This window comes from Myotis lucifugus, unplaced genomic scaffold (genome assembly GCF_000147115.1).
Source record: "Myotis lucifugus unplaced genomic scaffold, Myoluc2.0 scaffold_398, whole genome shotgun sequence".
Classification (NCBI taxonomy): Eukaryota; Metazoa; Chordata; class Mammalia; order Chiroptera; family Vespertilionidae; genus Myotis; species Myotis lucifugus.
Window position 1 is genome coordinate 547773 of NW_005871446.1, and position 16183 is coordinate 563955.

The following is a 16183-nucleotide window of genomic DNA, read 5'->3' on the forward strand; positions in this document are numbered from 1 at the left end:
AAAAGACCTAATCTACTGGGCTTACACCACAAAGAAGTCACAAAAAATAGGAACAACTTGGTTGAGTAATAAAATGCTGTAACTGTTTATTCTTTGCGCAAGTTTATACTTATATTTCCAAGGAGGACAGCTGCAATGAGGAAATGGACTTATGTAGAATCTTTGGGTTAGATATTTTAGTTAGATCATTCAGAAAAATGGCAAAACTTTTGATTTGAGATTTAGATGTTAGTTTGACTGGATTTTTAAGATAATAAAAAGTTTTCTCTAATTTTTGTGTTTTGTGTACCTGCTGATGTTTGGAAGGTCATGAAAATAATGTCAGATATTATCTTCATTCTTTCACTCTGCAGTAAAATGAAGCTGGCGAGAAGGAGAATAGTAGAACAAGCACGCTTTATTGAATTATGGCTTTAATAATGATTTTGCTATTATATAACATTATTCTACATTGCATTATTTTAGTCACTCAATAGTGAATAGAAAAGCAATTCATAATTAAATTAATGAAACCTAGCACCAGGCTGACCTTTTAGTAATTAATTTTGTGGCTGAACTGCAAGATAGATATAAAATGCTATAAGATCTTCAACATGTGCCATGGATTTAAATAAACTAAATGGAATTAATATAATAATCATGTAGTTAAAAGAGGGCAGAGATGGGAGTATTTTCATGTGTGACCTTCCTAATTAGGCAGTGAAATAGGCAGTCAGCAAAGGGCTACCCCAGTGTCCCCGTTATTTTGAGCAGGACAGGGACTAGGGTTAGAGGAAAGGCCTCAGGGCTCAGTTCGAATCTATCATGTCACACTCCTGACTTGTGGTTCAAATGCAAAGTAGACACAATTCAAAGGGAAATGTCTAGTTTTGCTGTTTGCTTAAGTTTTGGAAGTGTTTTCTAAAACTGATATTCTATCAAGACCATTTCATGAAGAGGCCATTGAATTGTAGCAGGGACGTGACTGTCATTGACCCACATTTCTTTCTGTCCACACATGGCCTCCTTGTCTACTTACTGGTATGTGAAAGGATACCCACAGTGATATGCCCATCACTGATACCCATACTGAACACAAGCACTATATGCATCAGGTTTGTATGTGATAGCATTTATTTATAGGGTAATATATTTTTAGGACCAAGACCATGTTATTATGATGTTGACTTGGTGAATGCTCTGGCTGAGGTTTTCTAAACCTTAGGTTAAATAAAAACTGATTTCATGTTCCTCCATTTAAAAAATGTCTTTATGGGACATGGAAGAAATGGCAAAGGGTGTAACACTTGTCCCTTTGAACCATAAAATCAGTCTTGATTATGCTTGGGTTGTGGAAATATTCAGACAATCTACTTCTTTGCATTTCTTTCAGTGTTTTCAGCTGTGTCAGACTAAGGCCAGTCTCTTGAAAATGGTACCCTAGCGGTCTTAATCCTGGTTGAAGGATTAGAGCACTTGGGAAATTTCATAAAAGATAGTGATGGCCTCAGGGCATTGATTGATACTTTCTTTGTTCTCTATTGGGCATGCTCTTCCTGGAATTATCTCTACATGGATTGACTCCTCATCTCCTTCTAGTCTTCCTTTAAAAATCGTTTTCTCACTGAGCTTCCCATAACCCCTCCATTTATCCTGGTTCACTCCTGTCCATTATGTTTCTGTGAAGGGATCCACCTGCGTTTTGTTTGCTCCTTTTCTGGTAGGTACAATAAACGCTCAATAATATCTACCACATAAGTGAGTGAGGCAGAGTATGCAGAGCCCTGAGGCAAGTACAGCGATGTCTACATGAGGTAAAATATGTGGATGTGCTCTGACTTCCAATCACTCCACATCTGGAGCCCTTGTAAAAACTATAGATTTAAAACCTGTTTCCTTTAACTATTTCAATAGAAAGTCAGTTTCCTTAAAATATGGCTCACTAATGCTATTTCAATTAGTTTTTTAAAATTATTACAAGTTCAACATATTCTTAGCCATTCCTATTTCAAATATTGTAGATAAATTTTCAACTACTTTGCCAATTTATCTATTGAAATTTTAGCCATATTCTTAATTTGTGTAAGCATCTACTTATATAAAAACCATGGGTGGTGTTCATCACGTCCAGAAGAACCACTGCGACCAAGCAGAAGGAAGTCAGTCCTGCAGGGGTTGTCTTGGCAACGGCTGCACCCTCCCCTGAGCTGTTTCCTGGAGCTGTTTCTGGTAAGGGCAGAGTTTGAGGCAGGAACCCGCCCTGGGAGCATGGTTCCCTGGGAGTGTGCCCCACCAGCAGGGCCAGGGGTGAACATGAGTGGGGGCGGCTGAAAGGCTTAGAAAAGACAGACAAGAGAATGAAAGCTGGGTCTCGGTGGGACGCTGCTTCTCTGAGAGACAGCGACCATGCCCACAGCCATGCCTTTATTTTATAGCAGATGCTACGAGGCAAAGTAAGGGCGTGACCAAGATGTTTACAACATTCTCCTGGGTTTCAATCCTGCTCAACTACATGTACCTGAACTCTATCAAGCCTACATCACTCAGGCACGTGGGGCCACGTGTTCAGACCATAGGTTCAAGCTTCAACTATAGCTGTTGGCTATAATTGTGCTGGGAGGACCCTGCCCTCCAAGCTGGGACTTGCACGTGGCAATGAGAGGACTGTGCCCTCTCATCAGTCCAAGGCTCGAACCTGTCCAAAACCCTGTAGCAGCTCCCCACAATAAAGTTTTAATTTTGTTTCTTTGTTACTGATGTTGTGGCCCCACCCCATAACAAAGAAACAATTTCTGGAGGATGAGGCCCAGGAATCAGGATTTTAAAAAAAATTCCCAGGTGATTCTAATGTGCAGCCAAGGTTGAGAACCACTGCTATAGATAATATTAAACATATATCTAAACGTGCAATTCTTTGTCCAAAAAATGAGCATGTTCAAAAATTAAATGAAGAAAATTTGGATATACTCGATGGAGATTTTCACATATATTTGAGTGATGATTCCATTGATTACACAGATGATGCTGAAAAGGAAAATTTTCCCATCGAATTTCTTAATAGTATTACTCCTTTGGGAATGCCGTGTCATAAATTAAAATTGAAAGTGGGTGCAATCATCATGCTATTGAGAAATCTCAATAGTAAATGGGGTCTTTGTAATGGTACCAGACTTATTGTCAAAAGATTATGACCTAACATTATTGAAGCTGAAGTATTAACAGGATCTGCAGAGGGAGAGGCTGTTCTGATTCCAAGAATTGATTTGTCCCCATCTGACACTGGCCTCCCATTTAAATTGATTTGACGACGGTTTCCCGTGATGCCAGCATTTGTGATGACTATTAATAAATCACAAGGACAAACTCTAGACAAAGTAGGCATATTCCTACCTGAACCTGTTTTTGCACATGGTCAGTTATATGTTGCTTTCTCTCGAGTTTGAAGAGCATGTGATGTTACAGTTAAAGTTCTAAGTACTTCATCACAAGAGAAATTAGTCAAGCACTCTGAAAGTGTTTTCACTCTTAATGTGGTGTACAGAGAGATATTAGAATAAGTTTAATCACTTTATCAGTCATTTTTTGCATCACTATTGTTTTTATATCCTGTTTTTGTTGTTTTCATATGATGTTTTTGTTGTTTTTATATCATGCCTCTGTTGTTGTTATATCCTTTTGTTACTGTTTATTTATTAATGAATTTATATATGATTTTCATATACATTTTACTAATTTCCTTTCATCTCTCACACTTCTTTTATAGAGAAAGGGCAAATAGCAATATTAAAATATCTCTGCTAATTAACCTTTTTTTAAAAAAATATATTTTATTGATTTTTTTTTTTACAGAGAGGAAGGAAGAGGGATAGAGAGTTAGAAACATCCATGAGAGAGAAACATCGATCAGCTGCCTCCTGCACACTCCCCACTGGGAATGTGCCCGCAACCAAGGTACGTGCCTTTGACCAGAATCGAACCTGGGACCCTTGAGTCTGCATGCCGATGCTCTATCCACTGAGCCAAACTGGTTAGGGCAATTAATTCCAAGTTTGTCCTTGTGATTTATTAATTCATGCACCGGGCTACTAGTTTTCTATATTAAGGTAAGGACCCTTTGTACCCTATAGATATTTTCTCACTTTCTCCTTAGTCTTCTTGGGGTGTTTTTAATATTCTGAAGATTATAATATTCATATTAACCATTTTTTCATAATTTTCCATTACTCTTAAATTTAGAAATTAGTTTCTTTGCAGCTATAGTTTTCCACTATTCTTATGGTTTATTTCTTCCACAAAGAACTCTTTAATGAAGACCTAGACATTTTTTCTTTTATAGAGATAACCAATTCTATACTTATTAAATCATACTATTTCATAAATATTTGGCATGATGTTCCCTCCTCCGTTTTGTGATTGTATAAATAAATATACTATGTTTCAGATTAAACTATTTTGAGATGAATAGCATCTTTACAATATTTAATATTCTTGTCCACAAACAAGGTCTATTTTCTCTGTATAGGTATATCTAATTCATACCTCAGAGTACATTTTATAGTTTTCTTCATCTAAAGCCTGTGGAACTTTACATTAATGTATGCTTATACATAAATACATTTGGCTTGTACTCAACACAATACATTGCCCTCCATTGTATTTTTTTAAACAATCCTTCGGACTTCTTGTCACCCTCCTTAACTATTCACTGACATGTTTTTCCTCCACTTTCCCCCTCCCTAATACAGACATTCAAGATAGTTAGGGGAAGCTCATTACATACACCCTAACTTGACTTAGCTTTCTGTCAAAAGTGACAAATAGATACCATTTTTGAATCAATGAAGGATTATCATGGCTCCTTTACTATGATAAAAAAAAGTCTTAGGAAGTGATTTGCCCACCATTATTATTCAAATCTAATAAGATTTATGTCACAATATAAAATCTGGTAAGTCATTAAATGTTTTGCTTCACTTACCAAGCAAATTACTAGCTATCCCCAGCTCACCAAGATGGACATTGCATTTTTCAATTTGCATTGCTTTTTATTGTAGGTATAAAAATGAAATCAGTTAAGAAGATTTATAAAGAAAAGATAACTCTAGTGTAAAAACAGAAAGGGTTCAGACTTTATGACACACAGTTTAATTAAAGGTTATGAAAATAAAATATCGAGATGAAAGCATCTTTCATAATCATATATTGTGAGACCACACATAATCTTTGGTGGAAAGAACTTGTTTTCACAAACTAAAATCTGAAATAGTTCCTATTTAAACAATATGCTTGAGTTGGTAAATATTTGCCTAAAAAGAACAAGATTTTTATAAGCTGCATATACACAATTTTATGATAGAAACAGTAAGGGTTTTCTCTCACAGGAACTGTAAGACCACTTTTACATTCTCAAGTGTTTATAAATAATATATCTTTACCTAATTTTTTATATATTTAAATCATTCATGGAAAATTTCAAACATATATGAATGCACTAAGATTTTGGGACAACCCATGAGAGGAGAAACAGCAAAACTAGATTACCACAGATTCTTGAGAATTTCCTTGAAGGAAAGTGAGATTGTAGTTGAGGAGAGATATTGGCCATTATTCCAAAACCAGGTTGCAATTTAAAGTTATGCTAAGTGGAAAGCCTTGTATAAACATCTTTGCATTTGAAGAAGCTCATAAATACACTTTATAACAAAGGCATTGCCTGCTTTTATTTTCAAGAACTTTAGCACGGTCAAGTGTTAGATGGGAATTTTCTCATTGAAAACCAGTAATTCAGGTAGAAATGAGAAACATCCTTACATTGGGTAAATAAAAATGCTTCATTTTAGTGATGGTAATACAATTTTATTATTTTAGTCACTGAAGGGGTAAAACCATCTACCAGTTCCTATTATTGTAGGAATTATTCTTGTGGAATTAGCACATCTATTCTGATTTGTAGGTTAAAGAATAAACACATTAATCATAGTGGTATATTGCTTGTACTCAAAGTAGTGATTGTCTGCTGTAATTTAATAGTTGCAATACATTTATATAGCTATTTCCCCCCAAAAAATTCAGATCACTTTAGCACCGTTTAATCTTTATTATTAGAACTTTTTTGTAAAGCCAAAAAGTAACTGAGTCCTAAATATATGTTTGTAATTCTCTGCAGTTAGCACCAAGGTCTTGAGACACAAGTGGGAGGGAGTGTGATCTGTCAAACAATGACCTAGGAGAGTTGTAGTTACCCTGTTTTCATTTTGGTGTAGTCCAAAGCAGACTTGCTGATAGAATTGGTGCTGTTTGTCTTGTTAGTGGAGAAACTGGTGGACATTCTGAACACGTTCATTTATTCCACCAAATAGGTGCTGATTCAATGAGACCACCTCCACTCCCCACTTCCTATGGAACCTTACCTCTGCTCTAGGAAATGTGTAAGTTCACGGATAATAAGTAGTAGTGGCCATGGAGTTAATCAACCAGGTGTCACTCTGGAAATATAGATCCCAAAGGCTTTAATACCCACCTGGTCCTCTAGATAAACTGTTGTCAGATGTCCGTGGGTTTCCTACAATAAATTCTGTCCCTTGCAGGTCAAATAAGATAAATATAAATGCCTTTCATGATCATTCACTCTCCTTGCTATTGCTTGCTGGTTAGGTTTTACCTGGCTAAAGGCCATGCCCTGGGTTTTTATTTTCGTTGTTTGTTTGTTTTAGATTTCCAAGCCTACACTCAGACTTGGGAGTGACTGTAAAGTATGCAGATTCTAGGCATGTCCTCAGAGAAGAAAACAGTTGGCTGCTTATGGGGATAATGACTCTAACATAATTCTGGTATTCAGGACCTGGGCAGCAGATCTAATCCCACGATTTTCTAGGTATAAATTTTTCAGGCTGAGGACATCAGGTACTGGCTTGTCCATTCCTCAAAGCCCCTGAAGTTTATATATGTGGATTATAAAGAAGAAAAGGTCCACTTGGTGACTCAGCAATTTTACTGTTTTAATCTGTGCCATAAGAGTCAGTCATAGCAAGAGAAATATAAATAAATCAACATGTAAATAAATAATACCTACTTTTGTGTGTACTCATTCACCAAACCTTTGTTGGCACTGGCTGTAGTCACACCATTGTCCTGTGTGCTCTGGGAAGGCAGATCACTTGTTTTTGAACATCAAGGAATAATCTCAGGGAGACAGACACAAGCCATCAGCATGTGGGGAAGCATGCGACTTGGTTGTAAAGTCTGTCAGGAGGACATTCTGATAAAAGGGAAGTGTGTGGAAGGCCGCCTGCCCTGTTTATTGGAATTCTGACTTAGGGGAGACTTAGGGGAGTGCCGAAGGTAGCACCCCTAATTATTCCTTGACCTTTCCAAACAAGCCTGTGTCCCAGGTGTTTACTGGAATCCTTATGCCTAATCCCTGGATGCCCTCACCTAGAGGACAATGTAAACACATGTGTCCTCCCAGGATTACTCACCCTACTGATTGTATCTAAAGAGAAAAACTGTAATAAAAGCCTAATGAGGCAAGCAATCAAGGCTGCCTGGCACCTTCAGTCAGCCCATCCCTTAGCCTTCTCTTCCTCAGAGTAATCTCCTCATCCATAGTTCAGGGGCTGCTGGTCAGCCCCCGGCATCAGCAGTTTGGTCCACTAATTCTTCCACATACCTCCCTTGTATTTTAATATCTTCATGGCAAGAAAGCCATGCTTCAGAATGAGGTGTGAAATTCCTAGCCAGAAGCACCAGCTGCCTATAAATGCTTAAATATTTCCACATGTAAGAGAAAAATGCACCATTCACTGAGGGTGCTCTGTGCCCTTGGAAATATTGATATTCTAGGAAGGAGCAAGATGTGCCTGAAGTGAAGAGGCTGGGCTCACACCTGGAAACACCCATCCACCTTGACTAGTGTGGAAGAAATATTCCATGGTACTTGGGATTGGCCTTATGATCTAATGAAGCTACTTGTGACTGACTCAGGAGTGCTACTGAGACCAGGGCATGAAATCGTTCAGCACAGGCTCACAGTTCTGATTTTAAACTGCTCATTCTCTCGTTTTTTTTTGTTTTGTTTGTTTTTTAATATATTTTATTGACTTTTTACAGAGAGGAAGGGAGAGGGATAGAGAGTTAGAAACATCGATCAGCTGTCTCCTGCGCACCCCCTACTGGGGATGTGCCCGCAACCAAGGTGCATGCTCTTGACCAGAATCGAACCTAGGACCCTTCAGTCTGCAGGCCGACTCTCTATCCACTGAGCCAAACCAGTCAGGGCTCATTCTCTCATTTATGTTATCTTCTAACAGCCTTCATTTTAGCCAAGAAAAATGGCATCAGAAAGAACTCTGTAATTTTTGGTTTTCAAGTGATTCCTAGTATCCTCCAGGTTTATATTCATTTAGTCATCTCCTTTTATGGTCTAGGACCTGGGGTAGGCCCTGTGCAGACAGAGATTAAAAACAAACACAATTTGATTGCAGCCTTATAAGAACCATTTCAGATTTCTGAATGCCAAAAATGTAAGATAATAATTTTGTGTTGTTTTAAGCCAGTGAGTTTGTGGTAACGTGTCATAGCAACCATGGGAAACAAATACACCTTCCTTTCCTGTAGAACTTGCCTTTCTGAATATTTCAGCACATTCAGTGTGTTAAGCCAATCAGTCTTTTCTGGAAATTGAGGTTTTAAATTGTTTTTTTCCTAAATTTGATTTTAAAATGTGGCAGTTTAATTACCCTCTTGGATATGTGAATCATGTCATTGTCATATCTACTAAGGTTTGAAGAAAAAGCCATCTACAGTATTGATTAGGTGAATGACATTTTTTCATATTTGAATTATGTCCCATCAATTGGATTATATTGCTTGTATGATAATTAAGAATGAGAAAGCATCAGTTAGTGTGATTTATGCTAATAAATATGTAATATTAGATATTTCATATTTTATTGAATAACACTTATGATACATTAACAAATATTACTCTAAATATATATTACCGCTTTAAATTTTTGATGCATTTTTCTGTTTATAAAATAACAGTTTCAATTTTCATGATAGACCAAAATTATTTGATCTGCAAGCAAGAATGATGATTTTTCTGACTTTGAGATGAAATGAAATGCAGAGTATATTAAAAGTCTATCTATCTATCTATCTATCTATCTATCTATCATCTATATAAGTAATCATATGTTTGCCCTTTTAGTTGAACATTGACAGGCTTAACATTGGATGACAAGCATTAGATCAATTTAACATAAGGGTATTTATTCATCCTTTATTATAAATACTTATCTTGTTTTTAAGCTGAAAATTAAGTTTATCTGCCATTGCTCCTTTTAAGGGTATTTGATATTATTTGGGAATGATGAGGTTTAGTAGGTAAAGATAGAATTATTAGAGATTATATAATTAATATATCTAATATGAAAGAATACAAATTTTCTATGATTCTAAGTTTTTACAGTATAAAAATTACTACTAATTACACAATTTGGTAATATTAATTAATAGCATCAGTTGGATCATGAGTGCTTTTCATACAGGAAGATAATTATAACCTTCATTACATGATGATTCATACTCTTGTTCATGAATGATTTTGTTCTGCTTGGAGAACACTCACTCTCTATTTTTCATTTTAGTTCTAAATATTCCTGAGCTAGGAAGTAGGTACTCTGCTCAAGGACTTAAAATGCCCAGGATTCTTGGGCATTGGGCTGTGCACAGGTGATGGGCTGTTGAATGAAGGAAAGGAAATCCAAAAACAATGGCAGCATGGTGCTCAGTGCCTTCCTCTGGCTCTGCTTTTGCTTCCTTTCCCATCCCTTCCTCTCCCATTTGTCACTCTGAACTGTCCTTGTCTTCTCCCATCCCCAGCCAACACATCTCTGGCAAAGTTTGAAGTCTCTTTATACAAAGGCCCCACCATTTCCTAATGGTTTCTCTCCTCCCCTGGGGAGATGAAGGCTACTTCTGAAGGGGAATGTAAAACAACTGGGGGTGGGGATGGGATAGCAATCTGAATCTGCGCTCAGCAACACATTCTTGATAGTACATAATGAAGCCCATTCTTATCATTTGTCCAGCCTTGCAGAACCTATTTCCCAGAATCCTTCCATTCACAAGGGTCATCAACCATGCACAGCCTCCACAAGAGAGAACTGCTGGCGCCAGCGGGGGCCATTGGTCATAATCTCACTTCCCCCATTCCGACCCACCGGGGCTGCAAAGCCCACGGAAAGTCCGGAATCCTGGTCCATATTTGGGAGACAAAGAAACTAAGGGGATCAAAGGGGAAGCTCCCCCCACATTCAATGCTCAGGCTTTGGAGACTGACCTCCCTGAGCCACCGCCCTGTGCACCTGCAATAAAGGGTCCTTTTCTGAATCCTCTGAGCGCCCGGCTGATTGTTCTACCGCGCCGCCTGGCAGCTTATCTGCAGCACGTCCAGGCAGTTCTTCCAGGCTAACTCCTCCCCTATTTCTAAAACAGCAACTCTTTTGCATTTTTATTGTAGCTCTTCACTCTTTTCCACTCACTGTCCTTTATTTCATGTTCATTTTTGTTTCCCTGCAGTCCTTTCTACAACACTGAATGTGGGAAGAAATGATGAGACTGAAGGTTTTGGCACCATCCATTATAAAATGTAAGAAGCAGAAAAAAAAAATTAAAGTTCCCAAATCACCTGTTGAAGTACCATAAACAAACTACCCAGAACGCAGTTTCCATTTAGATCAGTGATTCTCAACCTTGGCTGCACATTAGAATCACCTGGGAATCTTTTTAAAATCCTGATTTCTGGGCCTCATCCTCCGGAAATTCTGTTTCTTTGTTATGGGGTGGGGCCACAACATTAGTAACAAAGAAACAGAATTTCAGGAGGGTGGGGCCCAGAAATCAGGATTTTAAAGGATTCCCAGCTGATTCTAATGTGCAGCCAAGGTTGAGAACCACTGATTTAGATGCAAGGCTAATTGCCTCCAATAGGTTGCAGCTGCCTTTGGTGCTGCGTCCCAAAGAAATTTAATTGTCTCTGGGTTTGTGGGAAAAGGAATTGTGGTTTATTTGTGTTTTCTACTATGGCTCTGCAAGTCATTTTATCCAGTTGAAAGGATTTACTGAGCCAAAACCTTAATTGCTTCCTTCTTCTTTGACAGCTTAATCTATTTAGAGATTTTAGGACAGATAGCTGGCCCCATGGTTAATTTGATTCTTGCCTCAAGGCTGAATAGTAATCAGCCTTTGTTGCCCACATGCCTACTCAGTTTTATCCTTTACCCATTAGAAATGAGAAAGTTTCTGAACTTTCCTGTCTCTTTCCATTTCTGGTTGTAAGACAGTCAATTCTTTTCTACGCTTATCTCTTCTTCAAATGTCCTTATCAAATACAGCCAATATTAACCAAACTATCTGACTATTGTTCTGTTTTCCGGCATTTTTTTCTCTGGAGCTCCACATCCATTAAATGCATTATTGTCATTCTAAGTTATGGCAGGTGGAACATTTACCATACAGAATATGTTCTCGGACCAGAATGGAATAAAACTAGAACTCAATAACAGAAAGACAACAAGAATATCTACAAAACACTTGGAAATTAAACAACACACTTGAAACAATCCATGAATCAAAGAGGAAGTCTTCAATGAATTAAAAAAATACATAGAAATAAAAAAATATATATATAACATCAAATTTTGTGGGTTGCAGCATAATCTGTGCTGAGAGGGCAACTTATAGCACTCACCATTTACATTAGAAAAGAGAAAAAGCCTCAAATCAGTCATCTACATTTCTAGCTTAAGATACTAGAAAAAGGACAAAATAAACCTAAAGTAAGTAGTAGGAGAGAAATAATAAAAATAAGAGTAGAAATCAATAAAATTAAAAACAATAAGGTAATAGAGAAAATAACTGAAACTAAAAATTGTTTCTCCAAAAAACAAACAAACCTGATAAATTTGATACGAGGTGTAAGGTCACAAAGATAAAGAGAAAAGACACAAATCACCAATCAGAAGTGAACCAGAGGATATCAGTACAAGTCTTGTAGCCATTAAAAGGATAGTGAGGGAATACTAGAAACATTTATCTTCATAAATGCAACAACTTAAAAATAAATACAACAATTCTTCAAAATCTGCAAACTCCTGAAAATCAAGATGAACTCAATAACTAGGGTCATCTCATAGCTGTTAATGAAACTGAATTTGTCATTTAAAAACTCCTAAGGAAAATCTTCATGCCCACATTGATTTCACTGAAGAATCTTCTAAAACCTGTAAAGAAGAGTTAAAAACAGAAAACAGAAGAGAATGGAACAGATCCCCACTCATTTTCTGAGGCCAATAATACCCTCACTTGATCCAGTGCAAATATCTGCATTGATGTTTGATTGGGCCTAGGACAGCTCACTGTGAGTGAATGAGTCCTTACAGAGGCTTAGGGCACATGTCAGCTCAGCTCTGTCTGTGCTGTTCCCTGGTGACTTACATAACCCATCTGAGCTTCATATGCCTCCTGTGTTCAGTGTTGATAACCATAGTAGCTCCTTATATAAACTTTGTACAGATTCAGTAGGTTAAACATATAAAATCTTACAGTCTTGCCCTAGCAAGTGGTAAAGTACTATTATCTATTATTTGTTTTCAAATTATTCTCTTCCATGTTCTCTGTTGATATGCATCATGTAGATGAGTATCATCATTCTGGTATTAGACTCTTGCTAATTTCTATGAACTCCTATGTTTCATTAAAATTTCTTCTATGGTGTTTCAGAGTTCTCACATATGGTTTGGCAATTTATATTTTAAAAAAATCTGTATGTTCTGATCGTGTAAATACTCTAAAATATATGATTCATGTAAACACAACCTCTCCCTTAGAGCCGACATGTAAAAATGAACAGGAATGATATATTTAAGACTAATGGATGCTAGTGATTTTGCTGGCTGGCAAAGTCACATGAAAGCCATGCCTAGCATGAGCATGTTGGGAAAATAGATCAAAGTGCTTTAGTTTTATGTTTTTAGATTATGAATGGTGACTTTATTTGAAAATTTAAAATTTTCAAATAAAAGTCACCATTGACTTGGTCATGTTTGAATTTTTATGTAATTTCTACCTCATCTGATATTAATACTCTCCCTTACTTCCTTTTGCTTTGCATTCACATTGCATATTGTTGCCTTGCTTATCTTTTTTACCTCTCCAAACTGTTTTATTTTGGTTGTTTTAACCCTCAGTTGGACCTTCAGGGCTAGCCAGCAATCTTTTCTAGTTTTCTGTAGTTAGAACCTCCTGATTCTTTATTTTAAACCTCCAACCTCTCCCCCTTCACTCCCCCTTTGGAGAAAATCGCACCTTAATCAGGCAAACAGAAGTGACCAAGAGCTTCTTTAAGCTTATTCACGTTACTTTTGACTCCTCTGAGTCATCCCACACATTTAATCAACTACCAGGTTCTCTAGATACTATTTCCCAGTTCTGTCAAATTCTCTTTATATCTACAGCCACACTTGTCTCAGTTAGTCTCACATGATAAGAGACATGTGTCACCTGTCTAGTCAGCTTTCCACTCTTGCTCCCTTCCAATCCTCCACAGAGCAGCCAGGGTGCTTTTTTATTAATGTAATTTTGATTGTATCACCCTCTTCCTTAGTATCTGAATAGCATTCTAGTGTCCCCAGGACAAAGTCTAAACAGGTTAGAATATCTTACAGATCTTGCCTTTGCTTATCTTTTCATTTTCTCTCTTGCCAACCATCCATTGCATCTATGTCCCAACTATAAAGGTCTGATGGGTGAAAATTATGTATCTGGGTATCCACATACTCCAAGTTGGTTCAGGGGTGAATGAATGGATAGATGTATGAATCATGGCAGTAGGGTTGTGGAATTTTGTTTATGCATACCAGTATATAGTTTATAAAATGATTTACCTGTAGAGATGGTCTTGTTTATATTTTATAAATAATTAAACTATGAGGTAACTCAAAAAACCTTAACCAAGTCAGAGGAAAAACATACTTCTAGCATTATGTTAAAATATGTTTGCTTACCTCATTTAGTGAGCCAAATACCATCAATTTCAGGACTTTCACTGATAAACCAAATATGAAAATGGTTCATTCCACAATACTTTTAAGTTACTTGCTAATATTCCATATACAGCTTTTTTTCTTTCCTTTTAACTGGTTGAAAGCCATAAACAACCACTTTGTGTTTGTTACAATCAGTATACTTTGGAAATACATATTCATCTCATTTCCAATGCAATTTGCATACATCTCTGAGTCAGACATGCTGTATTTAATAAAATACCATTCATTTTTCTGTCTGTAAAAAAAAATTTCATCTGGGGAGATGTTATGTCAAAAGGGCATTTTCATCCCAAAAGCTTGTAACCTTAAACTGATAATACATTTCCTCCTTTCCTAAGGTCTTTATCTCATGCTGTTCTCAGATGTTGATTCTCTGGGCACATATTCTCATGGTTCCACACTGGAAAGTTACTAAGTTAAATTCTTGAAAGACATTAACCCTCCAACCCTCTCCTTTTAGTCAATAGCATGATACCATTGCATTGTTTTTGACCTCCAAGCCCCTAAAGGAAAGTCAATGCAGTTTATTTTGCATCAGCTCTATGTGGGCATTATAATTATGAAAGTAATTCCTATGGAATGGATGATACAAGTTAAGACTCCAAGCAGCTATCTCTGGTAGTGACAACTTGTCTTAAAAGCCCTTGCATGTAATCATGAGCCAATTGCATGCAGAAATCCCCTTTAACTGTAAGAAGATGGTTCATGAAAATTATGTTATCTAGGCATTTCAGGGCACATCTCTTTCTAGTTCCAAAAAGGTAGCTTTGATAATTTACATACAGAAATTGTATTGAAATGTATTTCTTGAGTGCTGGGGCTTTACTGACCACTCAGCTCTGGTTTATAGCCAACTGTGATTTCACACCATAACGCACACAAGCCATTTGTGTGTGTACATGCATGTGTGTTATGAATGTGTTCCCTTCCAAATTTATACTTTGAAGCCCTACCTGAATGCATTAGAGAGGAGCTTTCAAAGGATGCAATTAAGTTTAATTAGGCCATACAGGTAGGGTTGTAATCTGATAGGAATAGTGTCCTCTTAAGAAGAGGAAGAGATATCAGATATCCCCATACAAACAGAGGACACCAGGGGAAGGTGCCACCTGCGAGCTGAAAGAAACGTCCCACCAGCAATCAGCATTGCTGGCACCTCGATCTTGAGCTTCTAACCTCCAGAACTGTTAGAAAACTAATTTCTATTGTTCAGGCTACCCAGTCTGTGGTATCTTGATAAAGCAGCCTGAACTGAGTAATACAACTGTGTGTGTGTATGTGTGTGTGTGTGTGTGTGTGTGTGTGTGTGTGTGTGTGTGTGAAAGAGAGAAAGAGAGCAAGAATGAGTGCCTGAGACACTGAGCAAGCAGTTCTGTAGAGCTATGATTTGACTGACAGAAGTATGACAAAAGATATGCTTAAAAGTGTAAGGTTTCTGTAACACACAGGCTATGGGAAGTGGCAGAGAGTTTCCTAAACAAGGATGCAAGACAAAGTACTTCCAGGATCCTCCAGGCCCCTGATTGCTCTGCACCCTGCTAGCAGCGGCTACTCCATGCCTGTGAGCAGTGAGGTTTCCACCAGATGTGAGAGGCGTGACACTTGAGAGTTTACGGAAATGCACTACTAGCCATTTAGAGATACTCAGTAGATGCCTACCTGTGCATTGAGGGCATTCAGCTAGTGACAAAGTTTGTTATATTCCTGAAAGTTATCATGAGTGTGGGTGAAGCAAAGTTCAATTTTTAAAAATTGTTAAGTCCATAGAGGGTAAAACCAAATTTATAAAATTTAAAACAAGAAAATTAACAATAATATATAAAAAGTCAATTGAAATAGGAGTATGTCTTTTCCCATTTCAAATTTAGTTTCATAAATCTCAAAGTCTAACAAACACATATAATATAAAGTATCACATTGACTCAAGTAGAAAAATCTCAGTAGATTTATAACTTAGGAAAAATGAAAGTATTCTGTCACATCTATTCCCCTGTCCCCAAATACCTAAAATGTATAGATTTACTGGTGATTTCTTTTAAACTTGGGGTGGGGGGACAAATTATCCCCTTGTCCTATAAGCTTTTCCCAGAAAA